The sequence below is a fragment of the Maylandia zebra genome, linkage group LG2, assembly GCF_041146795.1.
Source record: "Maylandia zebra isolate NMK-2024a linkage group LG2, Mzebra_GT3a, whole genome shotgun sequence".
NCBI lineage: Eukaryota > Metazoa > Chordata > Actinopteri > Cichliformes > Cichlidae > Maylandia > Maylandia zebra.
This window is the reverse complement of record NC_135168.1, coordinates 12,887,699-12,900,344: the sequence shown is the minus strand read 5'-3', so window position 1 is coordinate 12,900,344 and position 12,646 is coordinate 12,887,699. Positions and strand designations below refer to the sequence as shown.

The window sequence follows — 12,646 nt, the reverse complement described above, 5'->3', positions numbered from 1 at the left end:
AGATCAGGTCCTTGTGGAGCAAAACTTTGTATTTTGGTCTAAACATCCCAAAATGTGACGTCCACACATGAGGACAACAGGGCGCTAAAGTCCGTACAAACTTTTGTTTCTTCATTTGCTTGCAAACGAATGGAAATCCTCACTTAAAGCCAAGAAGCTTATTACCTGTGCAGGCTTTAGTGCCTCAGAGCAAACAAGAGAGCTTTGATCACAATGATTTTTGTTTTCACATTTCATTCACTAGCGATTTTTTTAATGTCACCTGATCTCAGTCAGCAGACTGAATATAACAGTAAAGCACTAGTGAGCTAATGAATTAGATATTGGTCACTCATATCAACTGAAAGAGTGTAAGACAAGTAAATGTCCTATGAAGGCCGGAGAAGAGTTAATAAAAAGGTCTTGAAATGAAAATATTTCATTATTTGCTGTTTCATAGATTTTTGGTTTTATTGCACTTTTGTCAGCCCTGCTGCTGTTTTTAAAAGTACTTTATTAATAAACTGGCATAAATGGTAACATTGAACACTTGCCAGTGTGAACAAAAGGTTCTTAGCTTTAGCATCAAAGCTTCAGTTCACCTTTCTCATGGCAGTTACTTCAGTATGTGTATTAATGCAAGAACAACTCGATTCCACACAGCTGACGCACCGAGAGTGTCTGCTGTGTGGTTAACTTTATAACCTTTGGTACGCAGTGGTGTCGCTCCACCTGTTAGCTAGTTTAAGAAACTGGTTAAGGAGGGAGTATCTGTGAGGATGAGGAGGATTTAGTTCTTTAAAGACACATCAGATACTTGCAGGAAGCTTCTTTCAGCTTCTTTTCTCCACTGCGCAGGTTTAAAACCACGACAGCAGAAGTCATGATGAAGAGATAGATTAGTCAGTCACAGTGTAAAGAGTCTTCCTGCCTGCATCGCTCGCCAGTATAAACAGACCTTTGCTCCTGGAAAACAAATATATCAAAGTCAAGTTGTCCAAGAAATGCATTTTATCTCACTAGTGAATCAAAGAAAGTCTGTATACTTTCTGAGAGTGAGAGGTGAACGTCAGACAGTTCTTAGAAAATGTAGTTTCTCTTTAACCCTAGAACACTATCGCTGGGTGATTTATACCCGAGCAAATACATTTACATGATTTCTCTCTCCTGCAGCTGTTTACGTGTCGAGGAGCCTGTGCCTTCACCAGGGAAGTCTCAAATGTCCCAGAAATGGGGGGACCAAAGACCAGCTTTCCAGAGTCATTATTTTGTTTTAGGAGGGGTTTTTTTTCATTTTGTTAGACATGAGTTTCCAAAACGTTTTGCTGGAGAACAATGAACTATTTGACTGAGTTTCAATCATTTACAGACGAGCAAAACCAGAACAGAGAAAAAAGGACAAAACTGACTCAGTAAAACAACAGAAAAGAAGATCCCATGTAGATCTGTATTATGTAGAAGTTCAGCCCAGCAACCAGTTCAGTTCAACACAAGTTTAAATGATTCTATCTGAACTCTGTGGAGCCTGATCTCAAGCTTTTTGACTCTGATCAGAGGATCTTTCTGTGTCTTCAGATTCACTGTGATCCAGTGATGGGAGTGATTTCAGCCCTGAGTGATCGCGCTGATGTTTGCACAGAGCAGACAATGAGGTGAATGTTTGGGCACATTGGTAACAGTGAAACAGTTTATTAGTAACGTGGGATCGTTTGTGTGCAGAGTATGAACTGAGATTCCTGAAGCTCTTGTCACACTGGTCACAGCTGTAGTTTCCTTCCATGTGTGCACATTCATGAATGTTACGATTACCTGACTGTGAGAAGCTTCTCTCACAGTGTCTGCACTTGTGTGGTTTCTCTCCTGTGTGGACTCGTTTGTGTGTTTTAAGCTTCCATGCAGTGGTGAAGGATGACCCACACTGATCACAGAGGTGCTTTTTAACCCCACTGTGAATCAGTTCATGTTGTTTTAAGTGATGTGTTGTGGTGAAGCTTCTCCCACATTCTTTGCAGTATTTCAGTTTGTCTCCAGTGTGTCTACGTTGATGTACTTTTAGGGTCTTTTGCCGACTGAAAGTTTTTCCACAGAGGTCACAATGAAAGTCTTTCCCACCACCACAGTGATGACAGGGTTGAGAACTGGATCCATCTGTGTCGCTCTGCTTCTAAACAAAGACACAAAGACAGTGTAAGTCAGTCCTTCAACATTTGTATCCTGAACGTCGCCTGAAATAAAGAGCATCTCTGCAGACGTCCAACTACATTTGACTGTTTCAGTTAACACACTCAGTTTACTGGGCTGCAATAACTACAATACTACCACCATAATACTACAGTAATACTAAAATCATAACTGAAAGGAAAATCTGAATAATCACTCAGAGCTGCTTTTCCATGCAGTAGAATTGCTAACATGCTAACACAGTTTAATGAGCAGAGTTGTTCCAAACAGTCAGGCTAAAATGACAAGATAACAATATAAATACATACCTCACAGTAGCTGCACTTGTAGAGTCTCTTTCTGGTGTGGATCTGTTGGTGTTGTCTCAGGTGACGTGGAGATTTAAAAGTCTTCTCACACAGGTCACATTGATAAGGTCTCTCCTCAGTGTGGGTAAACATGTGTCGTTGTAACTGTGCGTCTGTTGTAAAGTATTTGCCACACTGTTCACAGCAGTACACATCATGTCTGGTGTGAATGTGTAGGTGTGTATTTCGGCTCCCTCTCTGGCTGAAAGTTTTTCCACAGATGTCACAGCTGTATGCCTTAATTCCAGAGTGGGTAACTAGATGCCTCTGTAAGCTGCTACTGTGAGTAAAAGCTCTGCCACACTGATCACAGCTGTACGCTTTAACTCCACTGTGGATGAGTTGGTGTGTTTTTAGGTAACCCTTCAAGGAAAAAGACTTTCCACACAAGTCACAGCTGAACGGTCTCTCTCCAGTGTGGATGACCTGATGCTGTTTTAGTGAAGCCTTCAGAGTAAACTCCATCCCACACTCGTCACAGCTGTATGCCTTAATTCCAGAGTGGGTAACTAGATGACTCTGTAAGCTGCTACTTTGAGTAAAAGCTCTGTCACACTGATCACAGCTGTACGCTTTAACTCCACTGTGGATGAGTTGGTGTGTTTTTAGGTAACCCTTCAAGGAAAAAGACTTTCCACACAAGTCACAGCTGAACGGTCTCTCTCCAGTGTGGATGACCTGATGCTGTGTTAGTTTAGCCTTCTCAGTAAAACCCTTCCCATACTTGTCACAGCTGTATGCCTTAATTCCAGAGTGGGTAACTAGATGCCTCTGTAAGTGGCTACTGCGAGTAAAAGCTCTGCCACACTGATCACAGCTGTATGCCTTAATTCCAGAGTGGGTAACTAGATGACTCTGTAAGTTGCTACTGTGAGTAAAAGCTCTGCCACACTGATCACAGCTGTACGCTTTAACTCCACTGTGGATGAGTTGGTGTCTTTTTAGGGAACGCTTCAAGGAAAAAGACTTTCCACACAAGTCACAGCTGAACGGTCTCTCTCCAGTGTGGATGACCTGATGCTGTTTTAGTGAAGCCTTCAGAGTAAACTCCATCCCACACTTGTCACAGCTGTATGGCTTAATTCCAGAGTGGGTAACTAGATGCCTCTGTAAGCTGCTACTGTGAGTAAAAGCTCTGCCACACTGATCACAGCTGTACGCTTTAACTCCACTGTGGATGAGTTGGTGTGTTTTTAGGTAACCCTTCAAGGAAAAAGACTTTCCACACAAGTCACAGCTGAACGGTCTCTCTCCAGTGTGGATGACCTGATGCTGTTTGAGTTTAGCCCTCACAGTAAAACCCTTCCCACACTCGTCACAGGTGTGTTTTTTCTCTCCCTTTCTTCTGTGAGGTTTGTCGGCCTCCTGAGAGCGCTGACTTCTGGCTCCATGTTGGTCCTGCAGTGACAGAGATACAAACAGAGGCAGTGAGTGAAATGCAGTCGTGGAACAAACTCAACCTTCAAACTCCATTAACACTAGTTTTAAACCTGAAGGTGGAGCGTGGCACCAAACACCTTAAAGGTCTCTTATCGCCACCTGCTGGTAGTTCTAACACATTACATCCAACCTGCTGTTAAAAATAATTCATGACTGTTCAAACACTAAAATCATGCCCATCCCTCCTGATTGTACACACACACACACACACACACACACACACACACACACACACACACACACACTATTTTATAATTTAGATTATTTTGTTGTTTCCTATTACATATTTCTATAATTTGTATAGATTTATACAGAATTATTCAGTGATAATAAATCCTGTGTTTGTTTATTCTAAAGGAACCCCGTTAGCTTCCACAACAGATGTTGCTCGTCTTCCGTCAAATACTCACATAAAATATTACACAATAAAGTGGATTCAAGATATCCACATAATTTCACTCTTACATCCACAGTGAGGTTTCACAATTGTTCAAATATAAGCAATCAATAATAATAATAATAATATCAATAACATTGAGGCACATTACACAAATTTCAAAAACAAATCATGTCTTACAATATTTACAACAACTAAAAGCTCTGTAAATCGGCTTTTAAGTGTTCATTGAAGTTTTGAATAATTCTCTAATTTTTTAAGGCAACTTATTCCACTTAAAAGTTGCTCTAAATGTAACAGTTTTACAAAACGTTACTTTTAACTCGAGCATTTACTAAATTGCAGTTTGTTGAAAACTGTGTAATATGATGATGTATTTCATCTGGATACTGCAGCTGAGCAGAATAAATGTGGTGTGTTTAACAGAATTGCTTTCTTTAGAACTACAAGTAAGCCATAGAATATTTTAGCCTGTACAGGAAGCCAAGAAAGGTTATTATGCATTTTATCAATATTACTATAGTATGAACATCTTCACACTAATCTGGACGCCTTATTCTGGACTAACTGAAGTCTGTTAAGATCTGTCTTATTAGCTGCTGACCAAATGATTGAACAATACTCCAGATGAGACATTACTAGTGCATTAATGACATCTTTCATAATGAAGAAGTGATACACAAAGAGCATTTCATAGCCATAGCTATGCCTTGTCGGCAGAGTTATGTGACATTAGTGATGTTTGTACTTTCAGCGTTAACTTGGTTTTAAAGCCTTTAAAATATACGCCGTTCAATAGTCGACCTTAATCTGACAGAGAATGTGATGATTTTGTGGATAATTAAAGTCAGTCATATATCCACAAACACAACAAGCTGAAAGTCAGTGATGCTGCTCGGTTTGCAGTCCTGAACATCACGGCACAAGCAGGATTCACTGCACTGTTAATGTTAGCTGTGTTATATTGCTGCCTCTGTTCGGTGGTGTCGAGCCAAACGCACTTTAACGTGTGTTTGAACGAGCTGACGGTTCACTCGTTAAGCTGAAAGAAAGATGCTTTAATCACAGCAGTCACACATGTGTCCACTGCACCATCTGGAACTCTTCTTGTTTACACTCGTAATAACACAAACACTAAATCCTGCTTCTCTGGTGCTGTTGTGTAGCAGTGTGTACACCTGAGACTGTCACCTGTCTGTCTGTCCTGCACTCTCTCTCTGTTTCTTTCTCTCTGATTGTGGAATAAAAGTATGAACATGTGTTTATAAGTTACACTTGTGTTTGAATCCTGCAACTTATCACACATTTGATTTCCATGTGTGACGACTGCAAGTGTCCAGAGTGAGGACAGACTGAGGGAGCCACTGCTGCACATCATCTGTGAGGCTTTGCAGCCCTGATGATCCACCAGGACAAACTCAGCAGTGTGTGAGGAAGAGGAGGATGAAGAGCCAGCAGCAGCTGACAGATGGAGAGAATAGACAGACTGTTCCCTGTTTGTGAAGGACGGCTAGGAAAGTTTAACATAACTGTCTGTGCTGAATCAGTCTTATTAGGTAATGTTCAAATAATGTGATCATCCCAGTGTTTTCAGTGTGGGAGAAAGTACTCAGGGCCTTCAAGTTACACACTATGAAAGGCAGCAACACGTTTAATGTTCAGAAACCTAAAGTCTGTATCAGCAGCAGGATGGAGCTAAAAATAAATGTTGGTTTCAGTTCTATGAAGCTTTGAGTATTTTGGATCAGTAGCTGCTGTGTTTGTTGCATCATATTGCTGTAACTGTTTATATGCTTTATATATTCTGAGCTAAGTTGATCTATAGTGTTACATGATACACTCTCAGAAATAGAGAGAGAACAAGGAGAGAGAAGAGAGAAGAACATTTTTGGTCTTTAAATATTTGGTCTATAGGAACATACTGGTCTTTAAAAGTCCAGAAATGCCCCTTTAAAGGTTCAATTTGAAATAAAGTACAAATCTGTATTATGAAAACTTAAGCAGCAACTTCTCCAGGTTCCAATATTTATGCAATTCTCAAACCTTTTGGCCACGACTGTATAACCTCTTCTGAAGTTTAGTGGATATTATACATGGTTATGCTCAGGATGTGTCGGCCAGTTTCCACTGGAAACGCCTTTTGGTTAAACTGTCAGCGAGGAATTTGCATTTGCACTGTTACATTTTTATATAACTTTAATGCACATAAACAACAGCTGCTTGTTTCAGTGAAAATACATTGATGGGTTTTTAATAAAGTTGTGCAGCTGTAAAGTATTTTGTCTGGTGTCAATTCTATCGTCAGCTACATCGTTATGGCAAATGTTCAAATGTATATGGTGATAAATATCTTTGATCATATGGTCCTGCTCTGTCTGTCACCTTCTGTGTTGAGCTCATTGTTTCCTCTGTAGTGGCTGAGCTGAGTCCAAGTAGCTGAAAATGTTCCTCTGCTGCTCCGTCAGTCTCTCCTCCTCCTGCTGATCAGCTGGGACACAAAACAGATCTTTGTTAGGCTCCACACTGCACTGAAGAGTCAAAGTGTCTCATATGTTCATCTGACAAGTAAAAGAACACATGTTTGTTTCCCGAGGTGGGCAACTTGTTGAACACAAACACAAAAGGTTTGAGCACTGATACCTGCCATTGCTGGCATTGAAAGATGCAACGCCAGCAATGTGGATTGTCAAGACTCAAACCAATCATCAAGCAAAGACAACAGGGATCATTTTTTTCTTTTTATTTAGCATTCACAGCATTTGTAGTTGCCTTCTGTGCAGGGGAAGTCCACGCACACTGTGTGGTACCGCCATCCGCAGAAGTTGCATTCAACCTCTGTAAGAGAAACAAGATTGTCTGAGACTGAAATGATATTCACTAAAGAAGTGGTGATTTGTAAAACTTCACATTTTGATCCGGGACGTACTCTGCATGAAAACAAGCGCTCACTCTTCCTGCTCAACAAATGACAAGGGCGGAGCCTTATACCACGTGATACAGAAGCTGTGCTGTGTGATGCTAAAATTAGCAGGGAAAAAACAACGGAGAGCACGTCAGGGATGACGAGAAAGTGACAGGAGAAAATCCGTCCCGGTCAACCACCCAAACATCAATATACACGTCGAACTCCCGCAGGCACAAAGACATTACGGAGGCTATCACTTATCACCTGACCAAAGATATGGCTCCATCAACACTGTGCAAAACGAGGGATTTAGGAAAACGATCAACACCCTAGACAAACGCTACACAGTGCCGTCCCGCAACTATTTTTCTATTGTTGCGCTACCTGCTCTGTACACGCAGCGTCGAGCAACGGTGGAGACGGAATTTCAAGCAGGACAACATTTTGCTGCAACAACAAAACGTGAGACATTTGTTGTTTTATGTTTATTTATTGTTATGAGAGAATCATGATCTCAATTCTAAGCCAAAAAATCGTGATTCTCATTTTATGCAAAATCGTGCAGCCCTAACATTAACACAAAACTATTGTTTCACCAGAGAAACACACATGAAGAGAGAGAGAGAGACAATAACAGCTACCAAACAGTCGTCATAATTCGTCACACAATGAGAAAAGGACAAATCAACAAGTAACAATGACTAATTAATATTAAAATCTGTAACATAATGTATTGTTTGGAGTTTAGTCTGATTGGTTCAGGATGAGCTGCCATTATCCAATCACACGTCTGCTTACCTGCATCTTTTCTCTTTTTTCTAACCTGAGCACCTGATGGCTTTGAACTTTTATTGTCCATCTTCCATTGGTTTGAATTTTGCGCCCCAGTACAAACACAAATCCCCCAACCCGAGGATCAGCACAATTAACCTAACAGACCTACACCTTAGTTCACAGATTCACTTTGTCTAAGGTTGATTTCTGGGATTTCACACAACCCAGGATTCAGATCGTGAATCCATGATGGGCTTGGATTTACATCATTATAAATGAAATGTGCTCTACTTGGAAGCAGCCGGCCCCGCCCCTTTTGACGGGTTGTGTGAGATTTTAAATCATCAAACTGTAAATTATAAATTTAAATTGTTATTGATCCTTTACCCCGAGTCCTAAAGTGTAGATTTATTTTCTTACTCTTCTTATATTTATTGTTTGTTTACTTGCACCGCTGTAACTGCAGCCTCGTCGTCTCGTCTCTCTATATGCTGGACTGTCTGTAGCGGAGATGACAATAAAGTTTACTTTGACTTCAGCAGCGCGCAGGCGCACCGAGGGCTCTCGCACTCACTTTATAGAATTTAGAAAAAACATCGGTGCAGATTATAAGTCTGTATCATAATATCTGTTTGTTGTGTTGTTTTTATTTTGTTTTGCAAGTTGGTTATTAGATGCCACTCCAGCCAGCCAGAGACTCCCCGCTGCCCTGCCCTCTCCTCCCTGTTCCGCCAGCAGCAGGCGCACCTCGCAAACGGAGGGCGCCCTTACTCCCAGCAAATGGCTGATAGAAAACCGATCGGTGCCTACGAATTTCCCAATATGCGCTGGCATGACGTCGGGGAAGCATGGGTACGACCGATAATTTTATTTTTTTTATTTATTTTATTTTATTTTTTTTCTAAAATGACATCAGAAACAGCAGTATGCGACATTACGTGATGGCAGAGCTTCAGTTCATCCTTTGTCATTTTTTCTTTTTTTTTTTTCTTTTTTTTTTTTAATAAATAGGACAGGGGGAATGAATGAGAGAAAGAGGGGGAGAGAAAGAAAGAAAACCAAAGGGGAGAAGAGACGGTGAGAAGGGGGGGGAAGAGAGAGAGAAAAAAAAAAAGAACTCCTGGGTCACCTGTATGGAGAAAAAAAAAACAAACAAACAAAAAAAACAAACAGAGGAGACAGCAAACAACAAAGAGCAACATAATAATAGAGAAAACAAAGCACCATCACAATAAACTAGCTAGTCATAGATATCAATATTTACTAAATAATAAACGATATTGTGCAGCACGCAAGATAGACAGCGCACAGTGTGCTTTGAGGCAGCAGCCAAGAAAGCTTTAGTCCGCGTCTGTGAATACCCATGTGTGCATACCTGTGTGGATCAGCATGCTTGCATTCCAAAGGTTTCTCCATGTAATGATCTGCTAGGGAGTGTGGGGGGGCCACAGCCCCGTCCTCCAGGGTGTGAAGTGGGTATGGAGGAGATCAAAACTCCAGACATCCAGAGGCCCCCAGAACACAAGAGACCATGGAAGACCAACAGAGGGGCAGCCGCGCCACTGTTCCAGTAAGAGCTGAGGAGAGTCCCAGATGAGGGCTCGCCCAGCAGCCGCGGAGCAGAAGTCAGGGGGATTTTGCAGTGACGCGCCCGTGAGCTCCGCCGGCCCCCAGCTGTGCCTGAGTGACCGAGCCCCAGGCCGAGAGGCCGGGGGCACCCCACCTCCAAAGGGGCCCGAGCGAGCCCCAGGCCCCAGGCCCCGACAAGCGGCCGCCAAGGAGTGAGCCGGTGTGTACCCGGACGCCCACCCCCAGACACAAAGAACCACCAACACACCGACACCTGAGGGAGTCCGCCACCGGCAGGGGAAGTGGTGGTGGGTGGAGATAGGCCTCCAAACCTTGGAGGGCCTGAGGTGTCCCCAGAGAGGTGGCGTCTGATACCCAACCTGACATATAGACACAGACATACGGGCACACACAGACACAAACATCCATTCCCACCCTCATATGCACTCACTCCACACTCAACCAACGTGGAGACAGACATAAAGAGACGCTGTACACACAATCACACTCCCCAAGCGTACTCTACAAACCGGGTCTAGGTACCCTTGCCCCTGGAGGGGGGAATTGCACCCAGACCCAGGTGGTGTTACCCTTTTCCCTGCGGTGGGGAGAGGCAGACCACCCCGACTCCGCAGCAGCAGGGAGGCCCCACACCCCAGACCGCAGTCGGACGGCCAACTCCTCCTACTAGCCCTCCCGCTCCAGCAGGCCGCAGAGAATGGGGGTGGGACTCTGGTGGACTCTGGAGAGCCCCGCCTTTAATGCTCTTCTCTCACAGAGAGCAACAGAAAACTTGGAAAAACTCCAGATTGACTGAACTCAGTTCAAAGTTACCTTGACACCTTTAGATGTGAGACGTAGTGATGGTCCGCTTGAAGCTGACGCTCCGGTGCGTGTGTCAGAAAGATCAACGCGCTGCTTCAGAAGCACCGTGTCGAGGCTTGATTCGTTTGGCCAGAGTCACGTGATTAGTGACGTCTGAAGCTTCGTTTAGAACGTACCTTTTTTTAAATCGAACTTTATTGAAACACAATGAGTATACAACATACAAACAGATGAAGTTTACAAAAGAACAGAACATGAACATACAGAACCAGGAGTAAAAAAATGATGATATGTATGAGTAGGCGAAAAAAATAAACATATTGTAACGTGCAGTGGAGATGAAGCCAGCCGCGGAGGTGTGCAGGTGGATAGCGAATGAGCAACAGCTTCTGACTTTCCAAAAAGTACTCATTTATTTACAATATCAAAAATAAAAGTGCTACCTCTACCACACATTACTAAAGAGCACACTAGTCCGCGTACACACGGGAGCATCCATTACAGGAGGAGTGCGAAGAAGAACAAAAAGGGGGTGACACCAGTCGTGAGACAGGAGGCGCCGCCATGTGGTGATACACTGCATTACAATAGCAACTGTTACATAGTCCCCCCCCCGGTGAGAAAAAGGCTGTCCTCAGCCGTACACAGCTGAAAAAGCACACACCACACCTAACAGTACCCTATACATATAGGTTACAGCTAAGATTGGTGCACACACACAGGGCAAAAGACCATTTAAAAATGAAATTGGTGAAAATAAGACGAATATGTACAGTGGAAAATCAGTTTTCTTAGTTTTTTTTCACTTTTTTTTTGTTCTTTTTTTTTTTCTAAGTAAATGCCAAGAATGAACCTTAACGCACGAAAGAGCCATAAAACTGGATTAAGTAGAGCAAACAGAAACATCTACATTTCATGACTCAAAGTAGCAATGCAACAAGACAGCGTCAAACAGGTTTAACCAGAACATTTCACTTCAGATCAAGCCTGGTTGTGTGAAAATCATTAGTCCATCTTTTGTTGCTCCAGCCAGACGTAACTATGGGGCAAGTGAGAGAGTCCCAGGTATGGAACGGTTGCATGTTCACAACATGATAAACACCTGCATCCACACCGGAGTCCACCCAAGTGAGCCTGTAATTAATATCACTGAGTCTCTGAGATACACACAATGGTCCCTGAAACAGTGGTACAAGTTTAGCAGTAAAGTTAGACTGAGCGTCTGACCTGGGGTGCGTCTTAACTCTCACAAGGTCACCAACACGAAACGTGGCATGTCGATGTCTCAAGTCATAGTAATGTTTTTGTCTGTCATGGCTATAGTCCAAAGCTGCTTTGGCGTGGTCGTGAGCTTCCTGCAGGGAGGCTCTCAGAGTCTCAGGGTAAGGCACACCCGGTTCATCAACACCTGCTGTAGAAGGCTGAGTGATAAGGTCAAGCGGGGTGTCTAACTCACGACCATAAAGCATCATGGCAGGAGTCATACCTGTACTGTCATGGGGGGCGGTGCGCAGAGCAAAGCAAATCTGAGGGAGAAACTTGTCCCATGATGTGTGCTTATCACCTACATAAGCGCGGATTGCAGTTTTCAGAGTCCGGTTGACGCGTTCAGTAGCATTTGTCTGAGGGTGATATGCCGTAGTGAGTCTGTGCACTGAGCCTAAGGCAGAAACAACATGTTCAAAAAGCTCACTCACAAAAGGAGACCCTCTGTCAGAAATGAGGTAAGTGGGTGTACCATGCCTAGCAAAAATGTCAGTGACGAATTTACCAGCTGCTACCTGAGATGTAGCTTCTTTGACAGCACTGGCTTCAACCCATTTAGTCAAATAGTCAACAAACACGATCAAATAAGCATTACCAGTGGGGGTGTGGGGAAGTGGCCCAACAAAATCCACACCCACATACTCCCAGGGTTTCTGGGGGACAATGGGAACCATAAGACCGGCTGCTTTTTTCTGACTTGGCTTGGTGAGTTGGCACACTGAGCATGAAATCACATAGCGTTTCACATCAGCTGCCATTTTGGGCCAGAAAAACCTAAAACGCAGTCTAGCCAATGTCTTAGAAACACCCAAGTGACCTGCTGTGGGGTGGTCATGGTAATAGTCCAGCAAGGTGCCTCTCATGGAAGTAGGGGCAAACAGTTTCAGCTCTTTCAAAGGGTGCAAAGCACATGTGGACTTGGGTTCTCTGTGATACAAAAGAGAGTCATACACAACATACTGT

General features: G+C 43.1%; 2 long non-coding RNA genes across 2 annotated transcripts in view; one reads left to right on the top strand and one right to left on the bottom strand.

Moving 5' to 3' along the window:
- The window catches only part of LOC112433374 (uncharacterized), a 254,707-nt gene that overhangs the window by 135,170 nt on the left and 106,891 nt on the right, over nucleotides 1-12,646 (top strand). The gene's annotated exons all lie outside the window — the stretch shown is intronic.
- The window catches only part of LOC143420827 (uncharacterized), a 36,567-nt gene that overhangs the window by 4,489 nt on the left and 19,432 nt on the right, over nucleotides 1-12,646 (bottom strand). The window contains exons 2-4 of the long non-coding RNA XR_013100559.1: nucleotides 6,727-6,832; nucleotides 2,469-3,905; nucleotides 1,789-2,143 (exon numbers count right to left, since the gene is read on the bottom strand). This is a non-coding gene — a long non-coding RNA (uncharacterized LOC143420827). The remainder of the gene's footprint in view (nucleotides 1-1,788; nucleotides 2,144-2,468; nucleotides 3,906-6,726; nucleotides 6,833-12,646) is intronic.